We start from the raw sequence: 14,589 nt of genomic DNA, 5'->3' as shown, positions 1-14,589 counted from the left end.
GTTGACGCCGCTTGGTCTTCAACCCCGGCTGCACCCTGTGCGCTTTACCCTCTCTTACCCCGTCGACGCTGCTCGGCCTTCCCCTGTGCCGTCGGTCGGCTCCCGCCGCTGCCGTCTGGGAAGGGTCTGCGCCGTACCTGCTGCCAGCCCGCTTCGCTGGAGTCTCCGCCGGATAGTCGACGCCCGTGCCCCTGGAATCGGCCTCCTTCTGCAGAGTTGCAGGTAGGTTCAAATCGACTCGTCGCCAATGTTAAATCCGTGAATCTTGATGTATGGTGTCCTTCAACAAATAGACAGAGACTGCAGTGGAATAATCAACAGGTGTTTACTGGATGAGTGTCACCCAAAAACTAACAGTACAGATCCCTACTCAGGGTTTATATACAGGTGTGGTCACTGCCGGTACTACAGTATACAGGAGCTGTAAAAAAGTAGTTCTCCCCTTAAAGGTACATACACTACACTTCCAGGGGCATATCATTGAAGGGGCAGGCGTTTGAAGTGATCAGGGCCAAACCCAGAAACCTAGCAGGAACGGCGATACGCTGTATATCATGTTGACGCCTCACCCAGGAGTGCCTGTAATAGAACATCGACCCTATCGACTCTTGTAAGTATCCCATTTGCCAAGAACATTGCATTTCTCCTTCTAATAATTTTCTCTACCTGCTAATTCTACTTGGTTTCACTATGTACCTGTTCCATTTCAACAAATACTATTCCTGTGCAAACTGTAGCGCTTCAAATAACAATGAAATACATTAATGAAAAATATTAATTCCATTTATTGAGCGAAATAAATCATTCAGCCAAAACAGTTTGCAATGCAGTATTATGTGCAACACTGCTCTCATACTTCTATGATCTGCAACCAAAACAACAGGGTCAACCATCAGAGTAAACAAAACCATTTAAAGGGGAAGGCACTCTCGAATATTATTTCCAACTATTCTGTTTTACCACTGTACAATTAATTATCGCAGTAGTCTCCCTACAATCTGCCATTCAGTATCTTGACATCTTCCATTACAAAAGTTTCTCCATTCAGTGACATTCTGTATTTCTCTGTCCACATTTAATCGAGACAAATTTACAGATTATCCACTGTCCTATCAACCAGTCATTCTAGAATGATCTCATCAAAGATCCATTTAAATGTTACTTGTAAGCATGGAGGTCCCAATAAACCATGATAGAGTGGATAGGAAGGACCTATTTCCCTTTGCGGTCAATAACCAGGGGGCATAGATTTAAAGTAATTGGTCGGAGGTTTAGAGGGGATTTGAGGAGAGATTGTTTCACCCAGAGGGTGGTGGGGGTCTGGAACTCACTGCCTGAAAGGGTGGTAGAGTCAGAGACCCTCATCACATTTAAAAAGTACTTGGATATGCACTTGAAGTGTCGGAACCTACAGGGCTACAGACCAAGTGCTGGAAAGTGGGATTAGGCGGGATAGCTCTTTGTCGGCCGGCACGGACAAAATGGGCCGAATGGCCTCCTTCCGTGCTGTAACTTTCTATGATTCTATGTAACTGTGGTAAACCACTTTTATCGTTCACTATCGTTACACTATGGTTATCACTGTTTATATCGTTACACTGGTTATCACTGTTTACACTGTTGTATCACTACACAAGGTCACCTCTTGTCACGCTGTTATACCTGGGCTGACCACAGCTGACTCCGCCCATGGCTCCGCCTGCTTGCCCAGGTATAAAGGTGGTCGACTGGCTGGTATTCCTCCTTGTTGGACCCGATCACCCACGAGGGTGGGCTCTGTTATTTAGCCAATAAAAACCTATAGTTACTATCTTAACTCGTCGCTTTTCATTGGATGAATTGATAGGTATATCAATTTTATTGGCTAAATTTTGAAATGAGTGGATCGGAGCAGCCAAACGACCAGCCAAACGGCCAGCTACAACAGCCACAGCAGCCGGCCTGGCTGCGAGCCCTCCGACCGCCGTACCTGGATCTAAACCCACAGGCAGCGAACTCAGCCCTCGGCTTCGAACACTGGCTGAGCTGTTTCGAATCCTACCTGGGAGAATCCGGCGTGCCTCCGGGATCCAAACTAAGAGTTCTGACCGCCCAGGTGAGCCCTAAAGTATTTGCATTCATCCAGGACCTTGCTACATACGAGGACGCCCTCAACCTGCTGAAAGAGCAGTACCGGAGCCCGGTAAATTCTATGTATGCCAGACATCTCCTAAGATCCCGCTCGCAACAGCCAGGAGAGTCTGTAGATGAATTTTTACGGGCGCTACAAACACTCGGCAGGGACTGTGACTTTAAAGCTGTAACGGCTGCAGAAAATACTGAAGGGAATATCCGCGATGCCTTCGTGAAAGGCCTTCGGTCCGACTACTCACGGCAAAGACTGCTCGAATCAAAGGACCTCAACCTGAATACAACTGCAGCCCTCGCTCGCTCTCTGGAAGTGGCCCATCGGGACCTCGAGGCGTACTCCAGGTACTGTGCTGCGCGACCCTGGGACTCGGGCCCGACCCCGGCCGCAATACCCCTCGCACCGCCGCCTCTGGGACCTACCTCAGCGTCGGCGTCCCAGAACCGATCGGGACCGCCACCCCCGGTACCGGCTGCGACATCGGAGCCCCGCGATCGGGCCGCCGGCTGCTGCTTCTGTGGCCAGACGAAACACCCGAGGACGCGCTGCCCTGCAAGAAATGCGACTTGCTCCGACTGCCACAAGAAAGGCCACTTCGCGAAGGCCTGCAGGGGGAGAGCCACAGACGCCAGCAGTGCCTCATGCGAGTTGTGGGGGCGGCCATCTTTCATCAAGGCCACAGATGCCAGTATCCCCTCGTGTGAGTCGTGGGGGCGGCCATCTTTGATCAAGGCCACCGACACCAGCAGTGCCTCGTGAGTTGTGGGGGCGGCCATCTTCTCCGCCATTTTATTCAACGTCGTGGGCGCCGCCATTTTGTCCTCCACACTCGACCGCCACCTTGTCTCCAGACCCGACCACCGCCTCACCCGCAGACTACAGCAGCTCGCTCAGCCATACACTAGCCTCCGTCACACTGGACCAAGCTCGCCCGCATCACCTGTCCAAGTCCATGATGGACATCAAAGTAAACGGCCACGCCACGACCTGCCTGTTCGACAGCGGAAGCACGGAGAGTTTCATCCATCCAGACACGGTGAGCCACTACTCCCTCACTGTCCGGCCAACGCGCAACCGGATCTCGATGGCGTCGAGGTCCCATTCTACAGACATCAGCGGCTACTGTGTTGTGACCCTGTCGGTTAGGGGCATGGAGTATAAAAATTTTAAACTCCTCGTCCTGCCCCAGCTCTGCGCTGCCATCCTACTGGGGCTGGCCTTCCAATCCCACCTTCAAAGTGTCACTTTGGCATACGGTGGACCCCTCCCCCCACTCAGTCGACAACCAGCAGCCTTTAAACCGCCCACCGCGTACCACCTGCGGCCTAGCCACCCTCAAGGTCCCGCCCCCCTCCCTGTTCGCTAACCTCACCCGCGACTGTAAACCCGTCGCCACCAAGAGCAGGCGGTACAGCGCCGGGGACAGAGCTTTTATTAGCTCTGAGGTGCAGCGTCTCCTGAAGGAGGGCATCATCGAGAGGAGCAACAGCCCCTGGTGTGCCCAGGTCGTAGTCGTTAAGACCGGCAATAAAAACCGCCTGGTCATCGACTACAGCCAAACCATAAACCGGTACACCCAGCTGGACGCATACCCCCTTCCCCGCATATCTGATATGGTCAATCAGATTGCACAGTACCGGGTATTCTCTACCATCGACCTTAAGTCGGCCTATCACCAACTCCATATCCGCCCTGAGGACCGCCAGTATACCGCCTTCGAGGCGAATGGCCGCCTCTACCACTTCCTTAGGGTTCCCTTCGGCGTCACCAACGGGGTTTCGGTCTTCCAAAGGGAGATGGACCGGATGGTTGACCAGAACGGGCTGCAGGCCACGTTCCCTTATCTAGATAACGTCACCATCTGCGGCCGCGACCAGCAGGACCACGATGTTAATCTGGAGAAATTCCTCCGTACGGCCCAACGGCTGAACCTCACTTACAATAAGGAGAAATGTGTGTTTAACACCTCGCGTCTTGCCATCCTCGGCTGCGTAGTAGAGAACGGAGTCATCGGCCCCAACCCCGAAAGAATGCGCCCCCTCATGGAGCTTCCCCTCCCCCACTGTCCAAAGGCGCTGAAGAGAACCCTGGGGCTCTTCGCCTACTATGCCCAATGGGTGCCGAATTATGCGGACAAAGCCAGACCTCTCATGAAGTCCACCTCCTTCCCCCTGACGGCAGAAGCGTGCGCAGCCTTCTCCCTCATAAAGGGAGACATTGCTAAGGCCACAATGCACGCGGTGGATGAGTCCATCCCTTTCCAAGTGGAGAGCGATGCATCCGACTTCGCCCTAGCTGCAACCCTTAACCAGGCGGGGAGACCTGTGGCCTTCTTCTCAAGGACCCTCCAGGGCCCTGAGATCCGACACTCTTCGGTCGAGAAGGAGGCCCAGGCGATCGTGGAGGCAGTACGACGCTGGAGGCATTACCTGGCAGGCAAACGATTTACCCTCCTCACCGACCAGCGTTCGGTCGCTTTTATGTTTAATAACAAGCTGAGGGGCAAAATCAAGAATGACAAGATCTTGAGGTGGAGAATCGAGCTCTCCACCTATGATTATGATATCTTGTACCGGCCTGGTAAACTCAATGAGCCCCCAGATGCTGTATCACGAAGTACATGCGCCAACGCGCAAATTGATAGACTGCAGACCCTCCACAACGACCTCTGCCACCCCGGGGTCACCAGACTTTACCACTTCATTAAGGCCCGCAACCTGCCCTACTCCATCGAGGAGGTCAGGACCATGACCAGGAACTGCCAAACCTGTGCCGAATGCAAACCGCATTTCTTTAGGCCGGACAGGGCAAGCCTGATCAAGGCCGCCCGCCCCTTCGAGCGCTTGAGCATCGATTTTAAGGGGCCCCTCCCGTCCTCTGACCGTAATGTGTACTTCCTCAACATCATTGATGAGTACTCCCGTTTCCCCTTTGCCTTCCCCTGCCCAGACATGACCAGTAGCACGGTCATCAAATGCCTGAACGACCTCTTCGCCTTGTTCGGGTTCCCAAACTATATACATAGCGACCGGGGCTCATCCTTCATGAGCGAGGAACTTCGCCAGTTCCTACTAGCGAGAGGTATTGCTGCAAGCAGGACCACCAGCTACAACCCCCGAGGGAATGGCCAGGTGGAAAGAGAGAACGCGACTGTCTGGAAGGCCGTTCTCTTAGCCTTAAAGTCTAAGGGCCTCCCAACCTCGCGCTGGCAGGAAGTCCTCCCGGCAGCGCTGCATTCCATCCGGTCACTGCTTTGCACGGCCATTAACACCACCCCCCATGAACGAATGTTTGTTTTCCCCAGGAAGTCGACTACGGGAACCTCGCTACCAACATGGCTGACTTCTCCGGGGCCCGTCTTGCTGCGAAAGCACGTGAGGGCCCATAAAATGGACCCCCTGGTCGAGAGGGTGGACCTCCTGCACGCCAACCCCCAGTACGCCTATGTGGCATACCCAGACGGGCGGGAGGACACAGTCTCCTTACGAGACCTTGCACCCTCGGGCACCCCTGAGACACCACCGTTACCCCCCACCACCCCCCCAAATCCAGCCCAGGTAGACGGCATGCCGGAACCCCATGAGCCTTCACCGACCACGCAGGCACCAGCATTAACAGTGGATACTGCACCACCGCCGCCGCTGCTGCGCCGATCAGAAAGACTTACGAGGCCTCCGGACAGACTGACATACCCGAACTGGTAGTACACTTCACCCTGCCGGACTCAAATCTAAACAAGGGGTGAATGTGGTAAACCACTTTTATCGTTCACTATCGTTACACTATGGTTATCACTGTTTATATCGTTACACTATGGTTATCACTGTTTACACTGTTGTATCACTACACAAGGTCACCTCTTGTCACGCTGTTATACCTGGGCTGACCACAGCTGACTCCGCCCATGGCTCCGCCTGCTTGCCCAGGTATAAAGGTGGTCGACTGGCTGGTATTCCTCCTTGTTGGACCCGATCACCCACGAGGGTGGGCTCTGTTATTTAGCCAATAAAAACCTATAGTTACTATCTTAACTCGTCGCTTTTCATTGGATGAATTGATAGGTATATCAGTAACACATTTGACCTTTTAGCTAACATCGGGGGCTCTTGGGATATCAGCCCAACATTCCTAGGGCTGGAGAGGGTGGAATGCTCAATTTCCGCCTTGGGGAGGTGTCAGGAATGGGCTTTGCTGGGATCCTGGCCCACTTCCTGTGGCCTTAAAATTCCATCCACCCCCTCCACCCTCCCCACAGGCATATACACGCATCAAGGAGTTTTTGGGCGACCATGGAATTCTGCCCTTTGTCCCTCTGTAGGCTTCAGCACAACTCGCAGCAGCTGAGATTTGGTGCAAGTCCCATTGAACCTACAAGCCTTTACTGGGGAAAGGTAACTGATCCCAGAAGCGATCGATTACTTCCCACCACCCCCCCCCCCCCCCAACAAAGTGGCCTGCTTGCTCTGTTGGAGTGGGAACCAGGTGTTTCCTCGCGGCCTCTTTGCTGTCAGGGCAGCACGGCGCCTCTGCGACATTCCAGCTGGTGCGCGCCATTGAAGAGTCCGTACAGACAAGATACGCCTGCTCTGGCCGTGCAGGTGACCCAGTCCCTGGGATCTGAGTTGGTAGTCTGTGGCATGGGGCCGGGAGATGTGAACGGGGTTTCTGCTCTGCCACACCGCACTGGCAGAGCGTAACTCCAAGAGATTCGGGGCCGTAGAGTTTAAATGGAGCATGCCAACCTGCAGCTGAATGTAGAAGGAATCTGTAATGTGGTTACTTGAACCAACAGGGGTGGAATTGGGCAGTAACGCAAAATCTGCGATAGCGAATCAGCAGCTCGTTTTACAACCCGCCCAATTTATCTTCCACTGACTTCAATGGCAAAGGAAATCGTGTATGCGTAAAATGAGCTGCCGATTCGTTGTCACACGTTGTATGCTGGCGCCCCGGACCAATTTCAACCCCAGTGGGCCTATGACCTTATGCCAGCAGTAGAAGATTAGCCCGCATTGCCATACAACATGTGGGCTATCTCTCTCTCTCTCTTTCTCTTTAGTTCTCCAAGCTTCCAGGTTGTGTCAGCTGGAAGGTATCATAATCTACAAAGTTTCTGTCGTAACAGATATGCCTGCTTGAGTGTTTTTATCTGATTAAACCCCCACCAAGCACTATAAGATGCTTCACAGGATTTCAATCCGATGAATTCTAAGGGCAGGAGGCTCAGAGTTAGGGGTTCGACTCCCAGAACTTCTTGGCAGGAATAATTTTTTTTTTTAAAGTTGAGAAGCTTAAAGCCCCTTAATAATACTAATAATAAAATGTGGGGCTTGAGTGTTTTCAGGGAGGAGTCCCACCTCTCTTCATTCTTCCTGTAATTTATGGACACCTGAATTCTTTGTTGCCATGGAAAGTATTTCTACCTCACAGTGGCAAAAGGCAAATTTTTTCTGAAGTTTGGACATGAGCGGTTAATAAAGCACATGGGATCCTGGGCTTTATAACTAGAGGCATAATGGCCTAGAAATTGGATATGCCCACGGAACTGGCAGTAAGGCCCAACAATGTTAAGCTGTGCCACGCCAAAATGGTCTCGGTAGCACGCAAAATTCGTGCTCAGTCCTCATTAACATGATTGTAGTCTTGATTTCAGCCCTATAACCGGTGCTCATTGGCTTAATGCTCAACAGGTGGGCCAATATTGGGTCCAGTCTAATTCCCAGTCATGTGGCGCACAGGCTTTATTCAGTACTTAAAGGGGAGATGCATTGATGCTATAGCACTTCATTGTCAAGCCATTCACAACTTCAGCTGGTAGAAGGCGGCATTGGAAACATATGGTGGGGCCTCAACACAGGGAGAGAGCCCGCCAATTCTCCGACGTGGCTCTTGAGGCACTGGCCATGGCTGTGGAGAGGAGGCAGATTGTCATCTTTTCACACACTGGCAGGAAGCCCTCACCACACACCTTCCGAAGGCTCTGACAGGAGATAGCTGTCCATGTCACGGCCAGCACTGTGGTCCGTAGGTTGGCCATCCAGTGCCCAAAGAAGTTTAATACCTCGCACAAGTGGTCAAGGTGAGTGAAAGCTTCAGCAAATGTTATCTGCACCACAAGCCTCACACATTAAATGCACCACACCCCCAGCATTCTCCTAGCAACAATCTCTACCTGTCACCACTCACACCTCACAATCAGAGCTTCACTTCACTTCACCGTCACAGCCTTACCACTGCTGCAACGCTCACACCCACAACCATGACAGGCACATCACCCAAACACATTGCACCACACTCACTCACACACTTCTCTTGCAGGCCAAGGTTGTGCATAATCGGAGGGAGCAGCAGCAGACAGGCGGGAGGGCAGGCTGCCATCCATGACCTCAGCCAGCTGGAGGAGAGAGTGCTAGAGATCATTGGGCGACAGATAATAGAGGCTGTCACAACCGGCGAGATTGAACCCCTTGGGGACAACAATGGTATGCTCATTCCTAATCCTCCTCCTCACATCCCACTTCCCCCTCATTCCGCATTGTTTTCTCATTTTCAAGCTGCTGATGCTGCCTGCCTGCATATCCTGCTTCCCCACCACCCCTCACCATGACCTGACTCTTGTTGATTATCTGAAAGCAGAAAGACACAAGTACTCAAGCAGCCTATCCCCGAGGCGATGCACAAAGCGAGAGGAGGAGGAGGAGGAGAAGAAAAAGACACAGCGTCACTGCATCTGTCACTTGCAGACACCAGCTCAGAAACCGGCACTACACATACTTTAGAGGCTAGTGTAGAAGCGGGATCTACACGGGGTGAGGCACCGGGCACAAGTGGGCTGCAGCAAGGCCAAGGGGCAAAGGTAGCTTGGGGGCCAGCTCCCGGGGGGCGAGTTTGTGCATGAGTTCTGTTGCACAGGACTCAGATGAGGACCTCAATGAGGCAGCCTTCAGAAGAAGGGTGATGCATGCACACTGAATTGCTAGCCTGCCAGAAAGCCTCTTGGCAATGTCAAGGAGCATGGAGGAGTCCACCTCCAACATTGCATGGGGCTCAGCGCAGAGCTTGGAGCCCAGGATTTCCAGGCTGGAAATGACGGAAGACTCCTGAAGCGACAGTGCCGACCCAGATATGATGGTGCATGTGATGGGTAATGTCGTGGCTGCCATTGCAGCACAGGCAGAAGCGACCCAACGTCTTAGTGCTGCAGCAGAAGCATAGGCCGCTCTCATGCAGTTTCAACTTGATGCCAGCCAAATTCAGACTGCTGCCGCCGTAGCTGGGTTTACCACTGACATTTGGGCCTTGCAGGGTGTCGCCGCAGTCCACCAATCTGTGCTCCAACAGATTGCTAGGAATGCTGAGGTGCCGCCCCGCTGGAGTGGCAGTGGGTCAGTGGAGCAGGACCTTGCTGTCCTTTCTCATGATTACAGCATTCCTGTTGCCACTACGCCATTGCCCTTGCTGCTGCCAGCCAGCCAGCCCAGACTGCTGCCACCCATGCTGAGGTGGTGCAGTCTGCAGCCGGGCCTTCTAGGGCCAGAGCTGCTCAAGGTCGCCCTGCAGGGCCATCTGAAGTCTCCCCCATGGAAACTCTGCAGCCTTTCACCAGTCAGGCTGCAGCCACTGGGGAAGCACTTCGTAGCAGCACTAGGACAGAAGAGGGCACCCAAACAACAGGCACAATGGGATTGCACAAGGGTGATTAGTTCATATCATAAGTGTGAATTGGTTTTGGATAAATTTATTCATTTTGTTTGGAATCTTTTGTGGTGGCTCTCATTTCAGCTTTGTGCCCAGGTGGATGCTGTAATATTCCATGACAGAGAAGATGGTATGATGGGGATGTGGTGAGTAATGGGGATCTGGGGTTTCATTCATTGGAATTGGAGTCTGATGAGGCATTAACAGACAGCCCATCTGGAAGGGGAATTGGCTGCCTGTTTCCTCCCTCCCTCCTCGTCCTCTTCCTCCAGCTCCTCCCTCCCTCCTCGTCCTCTTCCTCCAGCTCCTCCCGCCCTCCCTCCTCGTCCTCCAGCTCCTCCCTCCCTCCCTCCTCGTCCTCTTCCTCCAGCTCCTCCTCTTCCTCTCGCTCCTCCTCTTCTGCTTGCTCCTCTTCCACTCGCTCTCCTGCCTCCTCCTCCCGCCTCCCCGGTATCCTGGCAAAGCCATATATGTGCTCGTCTTGCTCTTTGCGCAGAGAGAAGACAACGTAGTCCCTTCTCCTGGGGTAGAGAGCCTCAGTGGCCTCCCAGGTCTGGTTGCAAGAGGTGGCCTAGTTCTGTGACCACCTCCTTGGTGAAGGGTAGCCTCCTAATCCACTGTTCCTTGCTTAAGTGTATATAAGAGAAGTGCTCTCGAAAGACCCTAGGTGGGTAAGGCCTCTTGTTGAGAGCTCTCCTGGCTCTCCTCCTCCTCTTCCAACCCCCTCACCCCCCTGCACACATCTTTTCATCTTCACTGCCTCTGCTCCCTCTCCCAAAGACACTTGAGCATGAGCAGGACTGCCGGTAGAGTTCCCATGACTGTGAGCAAGTGTTGTGAGCAGCAGCCTTTAAATAAGAATGAAGGCGTTCTCCACTTGCAACAACACTCTCAGTTAGGTTAGAACCTTGAAAGAAGTTAATAAACCTGCTGGAGTTGCAGAAAGTTGCTGATGATCCCTTTAAATATCGCTGCTGGAGCCTCCTTCCTGCTTCTCAACACTTGCTCAGCTCGTTGCACTTGAGGCATGCCGGTAAGTCAAACGGCAAACTCCAAACTCCCAGATCGTGCATTAAGTGTTGCACATTCACTGACGTTACAATCTGCATCATCTCCATAATTTTAGCGATTGCTGATATCGACAGCGCTGCCGGCCATCCGAAAATGGCGGCCGTTGCGAGATCTGCCGGCAGCTGGCGGAAGAGCAGCAGCCGCCATTTTTTCGTCCAAACCTGGCAGTAACAGGTGGCAATGAAACCCTCCAGTTTCTAGACTATAGACTACAAAAGCCAGGAAGTTATGCTAAACCTATATAAAATACCAGTTCAGCCCCAGCTGGAGTATTGTGTCCAATTTTGGGCACCACACTTTAGGAAGGAAGTGAAGGCTTTGGCGAGGGTGCAGAAGAGATTGACTAGAATGGTTCCAGGGATAAGGGACTTCAGTTATGTGGATAGACTGGAGAAGCTGGGGTTTTCTCCTTGGAGCAGAGAAGACTAAGAAGAGATTTGATAGAGGTATTTAAAATCTTGAAGGGTTTAGATTGAATAAATAAAGAGAAATTGTTTTCAAAGACTGAAGGGTCGATAACGAGAAGGCACAGATTTAAGGTGATTGGAAAACAAGCCAGAGGTGACGAGGAGAAACATTTTTACACAGCGAGTGGTTAGGATTTGGAATGCACTGCCAGATAGTGTGGTGGAAATTCAATAGTAGCCTTCAAAAGGGAAGTGGATATATACTTGAAGGAAAAAAAATTGCAGGGATATGGGGGGGGGGGGGGTAGCGGGAGAGTGGGACTAACCGGATTGCTCTTCAAAAGAGCCGGCACAGACTCGATGGGCTGAATAGCAGCCTCCTGTGCTGTACAAATTTTATGATTCTATGTCTCACATAAATAGTGGTCAAGACCTGGAATGAAGGAAAAAGGCCTTGGAATCATTTCAGAAATGGTTTAGGGGGTGGAGGAATTTGAGGCGTGATTTTTTACATCCCCCCCACCCCCGCCCAGCCCGGCCTGGCCCAGCCCGGCAGGAATACTGTACATTGTGGCGGGGGGAGGTGGTGTTGGTTGGGTTATTGGTTCCCGATGTGTTCTTGCTCCACCCATCTTAACTTGCCTGAGTTCAAGCACGGGAAGGTCGCCTGCCCCAGAGAAGTGAGGGCCTAATTTAAATGACAGTCACATCCCTCCATTTTAACTGCAGCCCTGACTAAGGGCCCGCACAGTCTCCAACCCGCCATTGAGAGCTGGTGGTGGCCAGGATCATGGCTACAGGAGGCCCAAATTTATTTCTGGCTCACATTTAAAGTTTGCTTGTGGGCCAGGAGAAGCAGCAGTGTGCCTCCTAGCTCCACAATGATATCTTGGGCTTCCCTCCCCTCCCCTGATTGTGGACTTTTCTGATTTCCCCCCCCCCCCCGCCCCCCCCCCCCCACCCCCCTAGCCCCCAATTCCTGACACCTTACTGGGGTTTGTTTCCGTGGATCTCTGGCGGTGGCCTGAACTCCCTCCTACCCTCACCCTGAGTCCCCCTGTCCCCCCAGCAAATACAGACTCCCACCCACCGGCAATGACATCATCGTCCGTATTGCGGCATGCCAATGAGACCGAGGAGTTAAAATCTCTCGGGGGCGGGGGCCATGATTCTATGGGAAGGCCAAATGGATCGCTGCCTATTTCGCCCACCAACCCCTCCCCCACCCCAAAACCCCTGATTCCAGACTGAGTTTATTTTTTGGGATAGACAAGTTAAATGGGATGAAAGTCCTTTCCTCATAATTTATCTCTTGATCTTTTATTTTCAGTTGCCTATGTGTGGTGATGATTTGAGTTCGCCTTTTATTGCCAGAGATTATAAAGATAGTGTTCATATTTGTCCAAGCACAGTATTAATATACAAACATGATTCATATGATGTGAACTATGCAGCAAAGCAGTTCTCACACTAAAGAATCTGTTGTGGGAAAATGGCACACATAAATATCAACAATTGTCCGTCAGGATATGTTTGGTCAGTATTACAGAATTAGCCACTTTACTGCTAAACATAATGCTATAAAAAGTTTTGCTTTTTTTACTCTCTTCTGAAGTACATTCCCACAGCCGGCATTGACTATTCCTGCAATAACGTATGACTGATTGGCTTATAAATGGCCACTCCCGTCTGTTCAGTTTGTCAATAACTGCAGCAATATACCCACTGCCTTACAGGTTGATGGGATTTCTTTTGGGCAATATAAATAAAGGTACAGATATATACTTGACAGGAAAAAAAATTGCAGGGCTATGGGGAGAGAGCAGGGAAGTGGGACTAATTGGATTACCCTTTTCAAAGAGCTGGCACAAACATGATGGACCGAATGACCTCCTCCTGTGCTGTAAGATTCTAGGTTTATAATCGACTTGTTTCATCTGAGACTTATGAGAGGGGACAATCAGCCTGGAGCTCTGTTTATGACCTGTCCCTCGTCATCTCCTCCTTCACTTCGAGGCTTTGTTCATTTTTATTTTTACAATGATAGATTAGGCTTTCCTTGGCTTCCTGTACTTGCCAACGTAGACTTGCTTTCCAGAAAGGCCTGTGTCAATACTTTGGATTGATTGACCAATATGATCAACTCTTATCATACGGAAGGAACTGAGGTGAGATAAATTAGTTGAATGTGACGTGGAAATTTACGATGTGATGCCGTTGACGCTGTCGGAGGAAATGGTGTTTTCTGTGGAAGTGGGACCTCTGAGATGTTGATCACAGTAAGTGAGCAGATGTAACAACAGAAAATGCTGGAAAAACTCAGCAGGCCAGGCAACATCCGTGGAGAGAAATTAGAGTCGACGTTTCGGGTGAACCCTTTTTCAAAACTGGAAAGGAAATGAAATAGATCGAAGGCAGGGCTGCGATAGAATGAAGTAAGATTTAAAAATGAGCGTAACAGGGCACGTTTAGTAGAACGCAATTGCGGCAGCAAAATGTTTAAAGATGAAATGTACTAATTATTCGTATGTTTAATTGCAGAAATGACCATACCCGTTTAGAGAGATGAAACTTACAAAAAGAGACACTGACATAACCCTTTTCTGGAAAAACGAAACTTAGTAGTGGTCAAGAGAGAGAATGACTCGCTTCTCAGAAATCACATGTCCTGATGACTCACTTCCAAGAAATCAGAGGGTCCACAGGCCCCTGCAGTGAAAAGTGAAACTTATGTTATAGGCTACCTTGTAGAAGTTAGACACACCTAGTTAGTGATTAATGTATAGACTTTTAAATCGATTGGACCTCTGGAGTAGGAGGTCTCAGAAAATGTGTATAACTGTGTGAACCTCAAGAGATTCGGTGGCGTCAGAGCCTTGTGTTGGGACGCAAGAGCCACAGCTCCCCAGGCCTGAGTAAACCGTTTTGACTTCAATTAGTGGTCTGTCTTTCTTTCGACAAGCTAGTGACGTCGACCTTGTATATCACTTGGTCCGCACTTTGGGGGCTTACATCATAGAACAAAAGAAGTAAAGAGACATTAAGAGGTATTCAAAACCAGACAAGATGGTAATAGGACTAGTGGAGACAAAAGACGGCTCAGATTAGGTGTGAAGTGTACTGGCAGGATGAGAGACAGCTGCCATGTGGGAGAGAGAAAAAAAAGGAAAGGGGGGGTGGGGGAGGGAAAACCCAAAACAAAGGGGTGGAATAAAAATATAAGTAAAAATGTAATCGGGGCCAAGGTTATGATCTGAAATTGTTGAACTCGATATTGAGTCCGGA

The 14,589-nt window shown here is 51.0% G+C and overlaps 1 long non-coding RNA gene across 2 annotated transcripts in view; it reads left to right on the top strand.

Moving 5' to 3' along the window:
• LOC147113666 (uncharacterized) overlaps positions 1 to 14,332 on the top strand; it is a 41,943-nt gene extending 27,611 nt beyond the window's left edge. Inside the window, exons 3-4 of one of the 2 annotated variants that reach the window (XR_015079254.1) lie at positions 9,911 to 9,972; positions 13,846 to 14,332. This is a non-coding gene — a long non-coding RNA (uncharacterized LOC147113666). The remainder of the gene's footprint in view (positions 1 to 9,910; positions 9,973 to 13,845) is intronic. The other variant, XR_015079255.1, reaches the window with a different exon arrangement.
• The last annotated feature ends 257 nt before the right edge of the window (positions 14,333 to 14,589 follow it).

This window comes from Somniosus microcephalus, chromosome 8 (genome assembly GCF_052327205.1).
Source record: "Somniosus microcephalus isolate GS21.2 chromosome 8, FLI_Smic_1.0, whole genome shotgun sequence".
NCBI classification, from domain to species: domain Eukaryota; kingdom Metazoa; phylum Chordata; class Chondrichthyes; order Squaliformes; family Somniosidae; genus Somniosus; species Somniosus microcephalus.
The sequence above is the reverse complement of the archived record's forward strand: the minus strand, read 5'-3'. Positions and strand labels throughout refer to the sequence as shown.